The 13033-nt window shown below is 36.5% G+C and overlaps 1 protein-coding gene and 1 pseudogene across 8 annotated transcripts in view; both read left to right on the top strand.

The window, feature by feature from the left end:
* The window catches only part of CCSER2 (coiled-coil serine rich protein 2), a 189985-nt gene that overhangs the window by 67289 nt on the left and 109663 nt on the right, over nucleotides 1-13033 (top strand). The gene's annotated exons all lie outside the window — the stretch shown is intronic.
* Nucleotides 1951-10220, top strand: LOC103215889 (transportin-1 pseudogene; annotated as a pseudogene).

Raw genomic sequence — 13033 nt, 5'->3', positions numbered from 1 at the left:
AAAAAGATCCATGTTAGAATGACACGTTGGTTTTATCATGTACTTTAGTCTCTTCAGTCTTCTGGCCAGTGAGTGCTCCTTCAAACAGACTCCTGTGCTTTTTTCTTCTATCTCTCATAATTCTTTGAACACTCCCTTGCTCTTTTGTACAAGATGTTTTAGTCTTATCTTTCATTTTTTTCTGCCCTAGGCCTGGAATGAGTGATTTCTCCTAGAGCCCTTGTTCTTTTTATTAGGAATTGCTGTTTCAGAGCCAAGTTTTAGGGGCTAGATGTGTTCACTGCTATTGAAAAGTTGCTGCTCACAGACATCTTCAGTGATGAGAACTGGGGAATATATATACACACATATATACTTGCACACACATGTATCAATATTTATGTCCACATTATTTATATATTTTGAAAACCATGAATTCACACTAATGCCACCAATTCCATCCTAACACCACAGGATTCAATTCTAGTTTTTTCCCTTTCTATATTTGCAACCTCCGTCTCTGATGGTGATAAACCTGACTTCCATTATTATGCTTAAAATATTTACAGTTATGCATTATTTAACAATGGAGATACATTCTGAGAAATGTGTTAGGTAATTCCATTGTTGTGCAAGCATCATAGAATGTACTTACACAAACTTAGATGTTGTAGCCTACTATATACCTAGGCTATGTGGTATTAGCCTATTGCTCTTAGGATACAAACCTGTATAGCATGTTACCTTATTGAATACTGTAGGCAATTATAACAATAATGATATTTGTGTATCTAAGCATATCTAAATATAGAAAAGGTAATGCACTGCTCTATGATATGACAGTTACGACATCATTATGTTACTAGGCAATAGGAGTTTTTCAGCTCCATTATAATCTTAAGGGACCAGTTTTATATGCAGTCAGTCATTGACCAAAATGTTGTCATATGGTGCATGACTGTTCTTATTTGATTAACTTCATTCTTTGTAACCCACTTCACTTCTGCCACCATATCCTTTTCCACATTGATGTCTTTCTCATCCTACTTGGGCTCTGAAACCTCTACACCATTAATGCATGGATTATTTGAAGGATGATTTATGGAGATGATCTGGGACATCTTAATCTTAATAATACAGATGCAGTATAAATATTCTAAGACTTAACATGTATCTGTTTTGTTTTGTTTTGTTTTTTCTTTTTTATGGAGTCCTGCTCTGTCACCCATGCTGGAGTGCGGTGGCGCAGTCTTGATCTCAACTCACTGCAACTTCTGCCTCCTGGGTTCAAGTGATTCTTTGAGTAGCTGGGATTACAGGCACACACCACCATGCCTGGCTAATTTTTGTCTTTTTAGTGGAGATAGGGTTTCACCATGTTGGCCAGGCTAGTCTCGAGCTTTGATCTCAAGTGATCCACCTGCTTTGGCCTCCCAAAGTGCTGGGATTACAGGCGTGAGCCACCGTGCCTGGCCAGGCATATATCTGCTTTATTATCAAAATGAATGACATTAAAAAATCATGAAAAATGCTTACCTGTGTGTAATAAGCTTTATAGGATCTAGATCATTTAGTGTGATTAATATGGAAGCTTGGAACTAGAAGTGTGCAGAAAGCTGAAAGCTTCATTTTTTTCAAACAATATTTCAAAAATTTGGTGTAAACTCTGATTTTTAGGGAATCCCAATTAGATTATTTTAATGGTCAGTTTATATGATAGTGTTTAATTATAATCAGTCATGAAAGTGCACAGCAACTAATGTTGGAAGGATTTGTAAGAATCCTGAGATAGCTCAATCCTAAAGATTCAAGAAGCATCTATTTCAAAATTATTTGAAAAGGGAAAAACATTGTTTATTTAGAAAAAAATAGCACATATGATACTATGTTTGTGGTGTATTTGTAGAGATAAAGAATTTACTGTCCTTTAACAGAATCTCATTAAGGGTTCTAGGTATCCAGGACTTTTTTTTTTTTTTTTTGTAATTAGGGTCAGGCTGAAAAAAAAACACATTTGTAAATCTGTTGATGTATTAGTTTTCTCTCATTGCTGTGACATATTACCACAGTTAGTAGTTTAAAATAGCATCTATCTTACCATTTTGAAGCTCAAGTCCAAAATGTGTCCCACTGGGGCAAGGCTGTGTTCCCCTGGATGCTCTAGGAAAGCATCTAGACCTCTGTTCATCCATTCACTTGGACTTTTACTGTTTGGCAAAGCTGTAGTATATTTTATAAGCAGAAAAATTAGATGCTATAGGATCAAGGTCATAGAGATTATTTAGTCTTATCCATTTATTTCATAAAGATACTGAGGCCTAGAAAGGTAAAGTGACATAGTCACTCTAGCAGTACAGTGTAATTAAAAATCGGAACAACTGACTCCCAAGTCATTGTTTTTACTACCACCATAGATTTATACTGGGTTTCTCCTTTAAGGTAAAGAAGAACCTGTTTAGCGCTGTTCTCTGTTTTCTGTCTGTTACCAAAAGACTCCCTTTTGGATAATGGTTCACTTGGACTCTTGTTGGAGAAACCTTTTTTGAAAACCAAGCATTCAGATTATCTGCTTCCACACTTGTTTTTATCTCTGTACCAAACTATAGTAGAGTCTGAGAAAAAACAAAAGGAGAAAAGGCAGTATATGGAGGGTTTTCTATATATGTTTCTTTTTGGTTCATTCATTTATGTTCAGCTTGCTTTTAAAAATTGCTTTCTATTTGCTACGGCTGGAAGAATGTTGAATGCTTTAGGAAAGGGCGGGAGGGATTGTGGAGTGTATGAGGAGCTATGAGAAGGCCAGGATATCCTGAGCACTGACTCAGAGGAAAGAAGTGGCAGGAGAAGAGGCTGTCAGTACAAAGCTTTCAAAGAGCTTGAAGGATTTGGATCTTTGCCTTAGAAATTGAAGGCAAGCAGTTGGAGAATTTTAAACTCCAAAAAATTTAGTTCAGTTTACATTTTTAAAATGCTCTGTATGAAGATTGAATTAGGGGGGAGCTAGACAGGATCATGGAAGCTAATATTCAAGTGAGCGGTGGTAGTAGCTTATGACATTGTGGTGGCAAAAGTGGAGTTCTGAAGGGGTGGGTAGTTTTGAAAATGGGTTTAGAGGGTACAGTTGGCCAAATTCCATTATTGATTGACTGTAGTGGTGAAAAACATCACCTCCCCACCTTTAGAAGTTATAGCTAGTGTTTCTGCTTTGATTCATTTTGCCAAATTATTTTGTCACCAGTTTGACTTGTTACTTTTCTTGTGGCTTTCCCATTCCTTCTATGTCATATCTACACTTTGGCTTTTTTCTTTTCATAATCTGTTCTCAGTTTTATTTCAGTCTGTCTAGTCACTTTTAATCTCTAGTTACTACTACGTGTTCCTGAATGTATAGTTGATACTTTATTATCTCATTATCTCTCCTATAAGTTTTTGGCACCAAATAAGGACAAAATAAATAGTTGCTGAAATGGGTGTCATGATGACATGTGATAAATATTGCCTTTTAATTGAAAATAAATAGAAACATTTAAATTAAAGGTACTGGCGCTGGGTGGCCGTGACGGCAGAGCAGCAGAAACAGACGTTGGCAGCCGGGCTGCCAGGAGCAGTTCTGCTGGATTTTGCCATTGGAGACTTCCTTTGGGCACCCCAGCAAACTAAGATGGAGTGTGAGTGGAAACCTGACAAGCACGGGCTTCAGCAAATCCTGCAGCTGTTAAAGGAGTGGCAGTCCCCAGACACCACCATCCAGAGAACCGTGCAAAAAAAACTGGAACAACTTAATAAATATTCAGACTTTAACAACTACTTGATTTTTGTTCTTACAAAATTAAAATCTGAAGATGAGCCCACAAGATTTCATCTTGAAGAATAATGTGAAAGTACACTTTAAGAACTTCCCATATGGTATAACAGACTTTTATTAAAAGTGAATGTTTAAATAATATTGGTGACTCCTCTCCTCTGATTAGAGCCACCATTGTTATTGTGATCACAACTCTAGCCTCCAAGGAAGAATTACAGAATTGGCCTGACCTCTTACCAAAACTCTGTAGCCTGTATGCTGAAGATTACAACACCCATGAGGGAGCATTTGGCACCCTACGGAAGATTTGTGAAGATTCTACTGAGATTTTAGGTAGTTATGATTTAGATCATCCTCTCAACATCATGATTCCCAAATTTTTATAGTTCTTAAAGCACAGTAGTCCAGAAATAAGGTCTCACGCTGTTGCACGTGTCAATCAGTTTATCATCAGTAGGACCCAAACTCTAATGTTGCACATTGATTCTTTTATTGAGAATCTCTTTGCATTGGCTGGTGATGAAGAACCAGAGGCACGGAAACAAGTGTGCCAAGTACTTGTGATTATTTGAAGTTCGAATGGATCGCCTGCTGCCTCACATGTATAATATAGTTGAGTACGTTCTACGTAAGACTCAAGATATATGGCCATGTTTTCACTGATCAAGGACAATGGCTCAGCAATATGATGAAGATGGAATTGAAGAGGAAGATGATGATGATGAAATTGATGATGATACAATTTCTGACTGGAATCTAAGAAAATGTTCTGCTGCTGCCCTAGGTGTTCTTGCAAATGTGTATCATGATGAACTGCTGCCACATATTCCACCCCTTTTGAAAGAATTACTTTTTCGTCATGAATGGGTTGTTAAAGAATCAGGCATCTTGGTTTTAGGAGCAGTTGCTGAAGGTTGCATGCAGGGCATTATTCCACACTTGCCCGAGCTTGTTCCTCACTTTATTCAATGCCTCACTGATAAAATGACTCTTGTACATTCCATAACATGCTGGACTCTTAGCCACTATGCATACTGGGTAGTCAGCCAGCCACCAGACATGTACCTGAAGCCATTAATGACAATTGCTAAAGCGCATCCTGGATAGCTACAAGAGAGTACAAGAAGCTGCTGACAGTGCCTTTGCTACCCTGGAAGAGGAGGCTTATACAGAACTTGTTCCTCACTTTGCTTATATACTTGATACCCTGGTCTTTGCATTTAGTAAATACCAGCATAAGAACCTACTCATGCTTTACAAGGCCTTCGGAACATTAGCTGATTTAGTAGGACATCATTCAAACAAAGTAGAATATATTCAGATGCTAATGCCTCCACTGACCCAGAAATGGAACATGTTAAATGGTGAAGATAAGGATCTGTTTGCTTTACCTGAGTGCCTATCTTCAGTTGCCACAGCACTGCAGTCTGGCTTTCTTCCGTACTGTGAACCTGTGTAAGAGACAATGAGGAACACTCTTGCACAAGCCGTGCTAAACAATGCGCATCCAGATCAATATGAAGCTCCAGATAAAGATTTTATGATAGTGGCTCTTGATCTACTGAGTGACCTGGCTGAAGGACTTGGAGGCAACATTGAACAGCTGGTAACCCGAAGTAACATCCTAACACGAATGTATCAGTGAATGCAGGATAAAATGCTAGAAGTTCGACAGAGTTCTTTTGCCCCTTTAGGTGACCTCACAAAAGCTTACTTTTAGCATGTTCAGCCTTGTATAGCTGATTTAATGCCAATATTGGGAACCAACCCAAATCCAGAATTCTTTTCAGTCTGCAGCAATGCCACATGGGCAGTTGGAGAAATCTCCATTCAAATGGGTATAGAGATGCGGCCTTATATTCCTATGGTGTTGCACCAGCTTGTAGAAATCATTAACAGACCCAACACACCAAAGACATAGTTAGAGAATACAGCAATAATGATTGGCCGTCTTGGTTACGTGTGTCTTCAAGAGGTGGCCCCGATGCTACAGCAGTATGAAGACCCTGGTGCACCTCTCTGAGAAACATGAGAGACAATGAGGAAAAGGATTCAGCATTCCGTGGAATTTGTACCATGATCATTGTGAATCCCAGTGGTGTAATCCAAGATTTTATATATTTTTTTGTGTGATGCTGTTACATCATGGATTAACCCAAAAGATGATCTCAGAGACATGTTCTGTGAGATCCTTCATGGATTTAAAAATCAAGTTGGCGATAAAATTGGAGGCATTTCTCTAACCAGTTTCCTCTTCTCTTAAAAAGAGCATCTTGCAGCTGTTTATGGTGTTTAATCTAATACACTTAAGCTGCAGTCCCAAAATTTGGGGTCCTTCAGTCTTGGAGACTATGAGGGAGCCTCTGCACTCAGGGAAAATGCTACCCTTTACGCGGGGAAGGGTAAACCAGTAGGCAATACACTACAATCCCAACCGTACTGAGAGGGGCAGGAGGGAGGTGTTGCCGTCACTGTATTAAGTCGATGTTGGAAAACGTTTTAACATCTAGAGCCTTTGTGGGTGGAAATATGTCTCCAGTTACAACTCCACACTGGATTTGAAGAAGAAAAAAAAAAATCTGTTCAGTCTACTCACAAAACAGCACATTGTGGAATATTATGGAGAATTGTACCAAAACAGGAACCATATAAATGATGGATGGGGACAAGAAAGAGGAACAATTCTACAGCGCACAATAAAGGAAACCTAAGAATGGGAGCTACAAATAGTAAAGAAGCTTTTTTCTTTTTTAATTTAAAGTTTTTTTTTTTTTTAATCCAAGTTTTCCCACATGATGGGGCCTTGTTTTGCATGTTGATGAAGAACTACACAAACAGAACTAATGTAGTTAAAATCAGCTTGCCTTCCCATAGTAGAAGCAGGTTCTTGGAAGTTACAATTTAAGGTACCCCAAAAAAGTTGGAAATAAAACAAAACAAACATAAACAATGAAGCACTCTGTGAAATGCCAAATGAGTCACTCCTTTTACCTTTTTTAGGGTGGGCACAGAGGGTGAAATAAATGGGGTTTGATATATAAAACTAAAGATGATATCTTAATTTTGCATTTAACATTAATGTAGTGGATATAATTTGATGGTTGTACTTCATTAGATTTAATTTCTAGGCCAATATGTTATTTTTTAAAGTGTAGTTTAAGGTTCAGGCATGCATTCTGGCTCATAGTGGTTGAAAGTAATTTAAATTAGTGGGAAAGTAGCATGCTTGCATCATATAGAGTGAGATTGGTATTCATTTACCTATGTTGCAGAAATTTGTGATGCAGTTTACCCATTTAGTGTAACCCTGCATTTAAAGTTCCCTTTTAAGATTTGTGGGTTTTATTTTTATTAAGAATATAGATATATAAAGTACTGTAGTTTACAGCTAGTCCTTGAAATATCATTTTTGGGATCTGTTAGGAATAAGATTGATACTGCATTGTGTGTGACCTGCGCAATGTGGAAAGCTGATATACCTGTGCAAACTCTTTGCCTCTGTGCTGTCAGTGTGATGTGCTTTCCGCATGGTTATATACTACTCATGATTTTATCAAAACTTCTAACATTTAAATTACGTGGTAAAAGATCTGTAAAAGACTACATAAATGTTAGTTGGCACATAAAGACAATTGTAGAAATTGAAAAATGATTGCTGTATTTCAGTGTTTATTCCCACTCAACATACTGCCTTCTAAGCTTCCTTTTTTTTTGTTCAAAGCGTGATCTTAAAGATATGTTTAAGTTAATGAGTGTAATGCAGGGTTCCTATACTGTATTTTGGTGCATGTTGGTGGCCCTCTGTGCTGTAGATATATGCACACAGGTTGCAAGTTAAAAGCTATAGAGTGAAAGTTGGTTTGGATCCTCTTCATTTCATTTGTTTAGCTTTTCTGTTATTTTTCTCTACTTACATGTATTCCTGTGAATAAATCCTTGTTAAGTTAACCCTTAAAAAATTAAAGGTACTGTTTAATACTTTTCACTTAGTTTTCTATACACATTATGACATAACCTATTTACCAAGTAAGTTTCTAAGGTATCACGTGTCATAATAGCAAGCTGTAAGTAACTAAAAATGTGATGCTAGCATAGATGTGGTAGTGGAGGGACAGCTTGTATAAAGTTGAGATGGTCCTAATGTAGGTAAATAGAAATCTCAAACTGATACTGATACTTTCAGGTATGCTTTGACATTGAGTTACAAAATTTGAACGAATAGAAAGGAGATACTCCACCTCCAGTAGTGAATTTTCCATGTACATTTAATTATCAGTATAGATCTTTTTGTCCTATTAATATAACTTTTATGTGTGAAGAAAAGTTTAAATTTATGAAATGTAGTTGTTGTGATTCTTTAAACATAATTATATTTTTCTTCAGTATTAATGTTTCTTATAGATTAAGTATATTACAATATGAAATTCAGTTCAATAATTCTTGAACTTCTACTACGCTCCAGGCATACTCTTAATTTCTGAGGACACTGAGGTGGATAAGGCTGTCCTTGTCCTTAATTAGTTCAAAATCTTGTTTGATAGGCAGATAAATTATAAAAACATGATCATAGTATGAATTTATAAATGATTAGTATGCATGTGCTCTTGAAATAACAAAAGGAAAGTATGTGTGCGTGTGTGTCTGTGTGTGTGTGTTGGGGGGTCATTCAGAAGCTTTTGAAGGGGAAGTTACTTCTGAGTTGAGTGTTGAAGAATGAATGCAAGTTTTACCAATTGGCCAAGGAAATTAGATGGTGAGCATTTTAGCATAGGGAACAGCATGTACAGCATGAATGTATCGCAAAATCATGATGTGTGAGAGAGGAATATCAGCATTGCTAAGAGTAAAGGGTGTGGGGTACAGGGTAGTTGGAAATGACCCCAGGGAAGTAAGGTGGTGGAAAGGAAGGAAAATTCAGTATCTCAAACTGAAAGGACAAATGATATTTATAAATCAGATTTTTAAAATAAGAAAGATATAACATTAAATATAACATTAAATATTATAAATACTTCTGTATCAGATCTTCATACACACTTCCCATCTATGTATGAGACCATGAACAGAGTACTTCTTTTCTGAACAATTTTTCTCATAAAAATGAAGTTATTGGATTATCTAAACTCCTTGATCAAAGCCTGTGTTGCAGAGAAAAAGTCAGTGAACTTAAAAGTAATTTGTTAATAAACAGAGAATAGGCGGGATGTGGTGAATCATGCCTGTAATTCCAACACTTTGTGAGGCTGAGGTGGTAGGATTGCTTGAGCCGAGGAATTTGAGACCAAACTGAGTAATGTAGCAAGACCCCATCTGTACAAAACACTGAAAATTAGCTGAGCATGGTGGCATATGCCTGTGGTTCCAGCTACTTGGGAAGCTGAGGTGGGACGATCACTTGAGTCCGGGAGGTTGAGGCTGCAATAAGCCATGACTGCACCACTGCACTCCAGCCTGGGTAACACAGCGAGACCCTGTCTTAACAAAAAAAAAGAACAGAGTGTAATATGTTCCTTTTACCTAGCATTGTACCTGGCATAGAGTAGATGTATAATGAGTAATATTTTTGGAGAAAATATTGAATTCTGCGATTTAGATCAAGTAGCTATTATAAAATTGTTATAGTTAATGAGGACACTGAAGCTAGAGTCTTTCACTAATTGAATGAATTTTAGGAGTTGTTGAAGTTGCTATTCTAGCCTGAATTAGTAATTAGTTTTCAATTTAGGCTATTCTGTTTTGTTGTCCCATGGTGATTAAAAGTATTGCCTTCAGGCTCTTCAATTTCTAGTGGCGTTTATGTGGTACTTCCGCAATCTTTTATCCCTTTCCTGGTCTTGGGAGTCAGACAACCTGTATTAGCAGAAGCTGCCAGCTTGGTAGCTTAAGTTGGGTTGCATGGAGACACAGATAGGAAAGTTGGTCTGTGGAACCTCTTTCTACCTTTTAGTACATGGTGAAGGAGAAAATAACATAAGAACATTAGACTAACCACTGGGAAACCCAGATTTCAGCCGTAGCTGAATAAGTAGTGTCTCATATGACCACAAAATATTCCAGGCTTATCTTGTATTTTCCCTGCCTCAGCCCTTGAGTCATTATGTCTCCAAGGAAGATTTTTATTGGAGAATGAGATTTAGAAACCAAGATCTGGGGTCTAGGTGTGTTTGTTGCTACTGAGGTGTAATTGCTTTTAGTTATTGTGGCAGACAGAACTGACAATTATATGTATACACACACACTTCTCTTCTATATTTATTTCTGTATCCATTTCCATATATATTAAAGACCAAGAGTTCACACGGATACCTTTGACTCCAATCAAATGCTACAGAATTTGTTCTAACCTTTCTTCTTATTTTTAAGCCTTTTCTCAGAAAGTGAGAAAATTGGTTTCTCAACCACAATATATTTACTTAGTTATTCAACACTGTGTGTGTGTGTGTGTGTGTATAAGGATTACAGTATATATTTATACATAGTTATAGATATGTTATAGTATATAATATTTATAGTATATTATATACTATATACTATATTTATACTGTATTATATACACACAGAGTTGCAGAATTGCTAACTTAACACCCTATGAAAAAGATTTACTAACTTATAATATTTGCTTAGCATTCTTTTTTTTTTAACCTTAACCTTACAGAATACAGTAAGTACTGGTTTTCCAAGTTTACTTATGTTAGTTCTTTTAGTTCTCAATCCTTTCAGTGCAATTGTTCATTTGTAATACTTTTAGGTTCATTTGTTGCTGTTTGTATTTCATTTTGGGTTCTGCCCACATCATGGTTTATTTAAAGTACTCATTTATTTCATATTACTTTGAAGAGATCTTCCCTTTTCTTCTTTTCTAAAAAATATTTTATTTTTAAAATTTTAACCTATGTATGTATTTATTTATTTTGAGACTGGGTTATAAGACTGGCTGATTTTTGTATTTTTGTAGAGATGGGGTTTCACCGTGTTGCCAAGGCTGTTCTCGAACTCCTGGGCTTAAGTAATCAACCCATCTTGGCCTTCCAAAGTGCTGGGATTTCAGGCGTGAGTCACTGCATCTGGCCGAGATTGCCCTTATTCTTTTTGTACCACTGTATACTACTTATTTTGTAGACTGTGCATTGTTTATTCAATTACTGTCCCAACAATGGGCATCAAGATTGTTTCCAATATTTTACAATTATAAACTGCCGTAATGACTATGCTAGTGTAGAGCATTATTATTTTTGTAATTTAGATAAAAAACACATCTACCACCTTATTTGTGTCCATACCAGCTCCTATTCAGTTGTTTAGAAACTTCTGCATGTAAAAGTACTAATCAGTATTACTGTGTGATAGTTGTTACGCATGTTATTCTATTTTCCTAGAACATTTCAGTCACTTTCTACTCTTACCTAAAACCTAACTGGTAAATCTTAAGTGCATTGATTAATAAATCTCTGGTATTACCATAATCTACTCCTAAAATCATCCTATGATATTTTTATTACCACCTCCCCCAAAGTATAATGTCCTTAAGATATGAAATTCTGCAGTAAAATGGAACAAAAAGAAAAGCTTTTCAAAAATGTTACTGAAACTTCACTTGATGTAATATGCAAAAGTGTGATGGGGCTGTTCTCAGTTTAAATGGGCACTCATGGATGCACTGTAACTTGACTGATTTGAGGACAGAAAATTGAACCTAAAATAAGGAAATTCTGACTACTAAAGGAATCGAGGTCACTCAATACATTCATTTTCTCTCTAACAAAAGGACTACACATACCACTAATGCACTTGGCATTTTGATTTATTAAATATATATGTTAACTGAAATTTGCCACCCATTTATAATCAGTATAGCTAAAATTACTCATCTGAAACCTGTGAAGGCTGAAGTAAAAAAGTAAATTTTAAAAGGCTTAAGTAAAGTCCAGTCAATCAAAACTGATTTGAGCTTACTGCTTAGGTCTACGGAACATATTACATGACTGCAACCATTAGAAGTCTCCCCAGACACACCTGACTCTTCTCCTTTTTCAGGTGCTCATGTGCTTCTGTAGTGGTCTGTTTCTTCTGTTTCAGCCTTCTGTGAGGCATCACAGAAAGGAAAGAACAAATATTTAAATTATGGAAAGTGAATGCAGTAAGAATAGGAATGACTCTAAAACAGTAGAAACAAATAAGCCTAATTATAGCATTTGAGAAACAGGGTGTGTACGTTTTCTCTGGCTGCTATAACAAATTACCACAAATACAATGGCTTAAAACAACACACTATTTGTTATCTTACTATCCTCTAGCTTAAAAGTCAGACACACGTCTCTGCAGGCTAAAATCAAGATGTCAGCAGGGCTAGGTGCCTTCCTGGAGACTTGAGGGAAGAATCCATTTCCCTATCTTTTCCAGCTTCTAAAAACTGCCTTTGGTTCATGACTTCCTTCCTCTGTCTTCAAACCCAGCAACACCGGACCTCTTTGACCATTCTCCTTCTGTCTCTCTTCTGCCTCCCTCTTCCATTCTGAGTGATTATTATACATTCGGCCCCCTCCGATAATCCAGGATAATACTCCTGTTTTAAGGTCAGCTGACTGGCAACCATAATTCCCTCTTTGCCATGTAAGCTATCGTATTTACAGGGATTATTCTGCTTATCAGGAAAATTATTTCATTTCTCTGGAACTCCTCTTTTTATTGTAGTAGAATTCTTAAAATATTTATTGAGAAGCCATAATTTCAGTTTCGAGACCCCAAAATGAAACAGTATTTATTTGTGCCTTTGGAAAGGAGCTACGTGCTTTCCTACTAATTTCTTCCTCTTTATTTCCCAGAGTTTGAATTTATACCTGTTTATTTTTAAAGTTTCTGGGTCTTAAGGTAGGTTTGTTCCAGGGAAGGATAGAGAAATATCTAAGGTCATTTATTGAGAACAGAAGAGACATTTGTAAAGAATTGAACTATAGCTGAAGTCTACCAATAATGATGAACAGACTTTTTTTTTTTTTTGAAGTAATGATTTTGTTTCATAGGGTATTCTTAAGTGAAGAGTTCATGTAGACATATTCACAGAGCCCTGTTCTGTTTTCTTGATCAGGGAACCAATATATTTTAAGAAAGTGTCTTCTGTACAGTGCCTGTATTCTGGTGATGTTTTGTAAGCTTGTTTAAAGTTGGTCACTCTTACCACATCTGGCCATTTGAGTTTTACAGAGAGTTAGAGTCACGGTCTTATCCTATTTTCCAGAAAGATTTTTTAAA

Source organism: Chlorocebus sabaeus, chromosome 9, assembly GCF_047675955.1.
Source record: "Chlorocebus sabaeus isolate Y175 chromosome 9, mChlSab1.0.hap1, whole genome shotgun sequence".
Lineage (NCBI taxonomy): Eukaryota > Metazoa > Chordata > Mammalia > Primates > Cercopithecidae > Chlorocebus > Chlorocebus sabaeus.
Note: the sequence above shows the minus strand (reverse complement) of the source record. Positions and strands in the feature narration are given on the sequence as shown.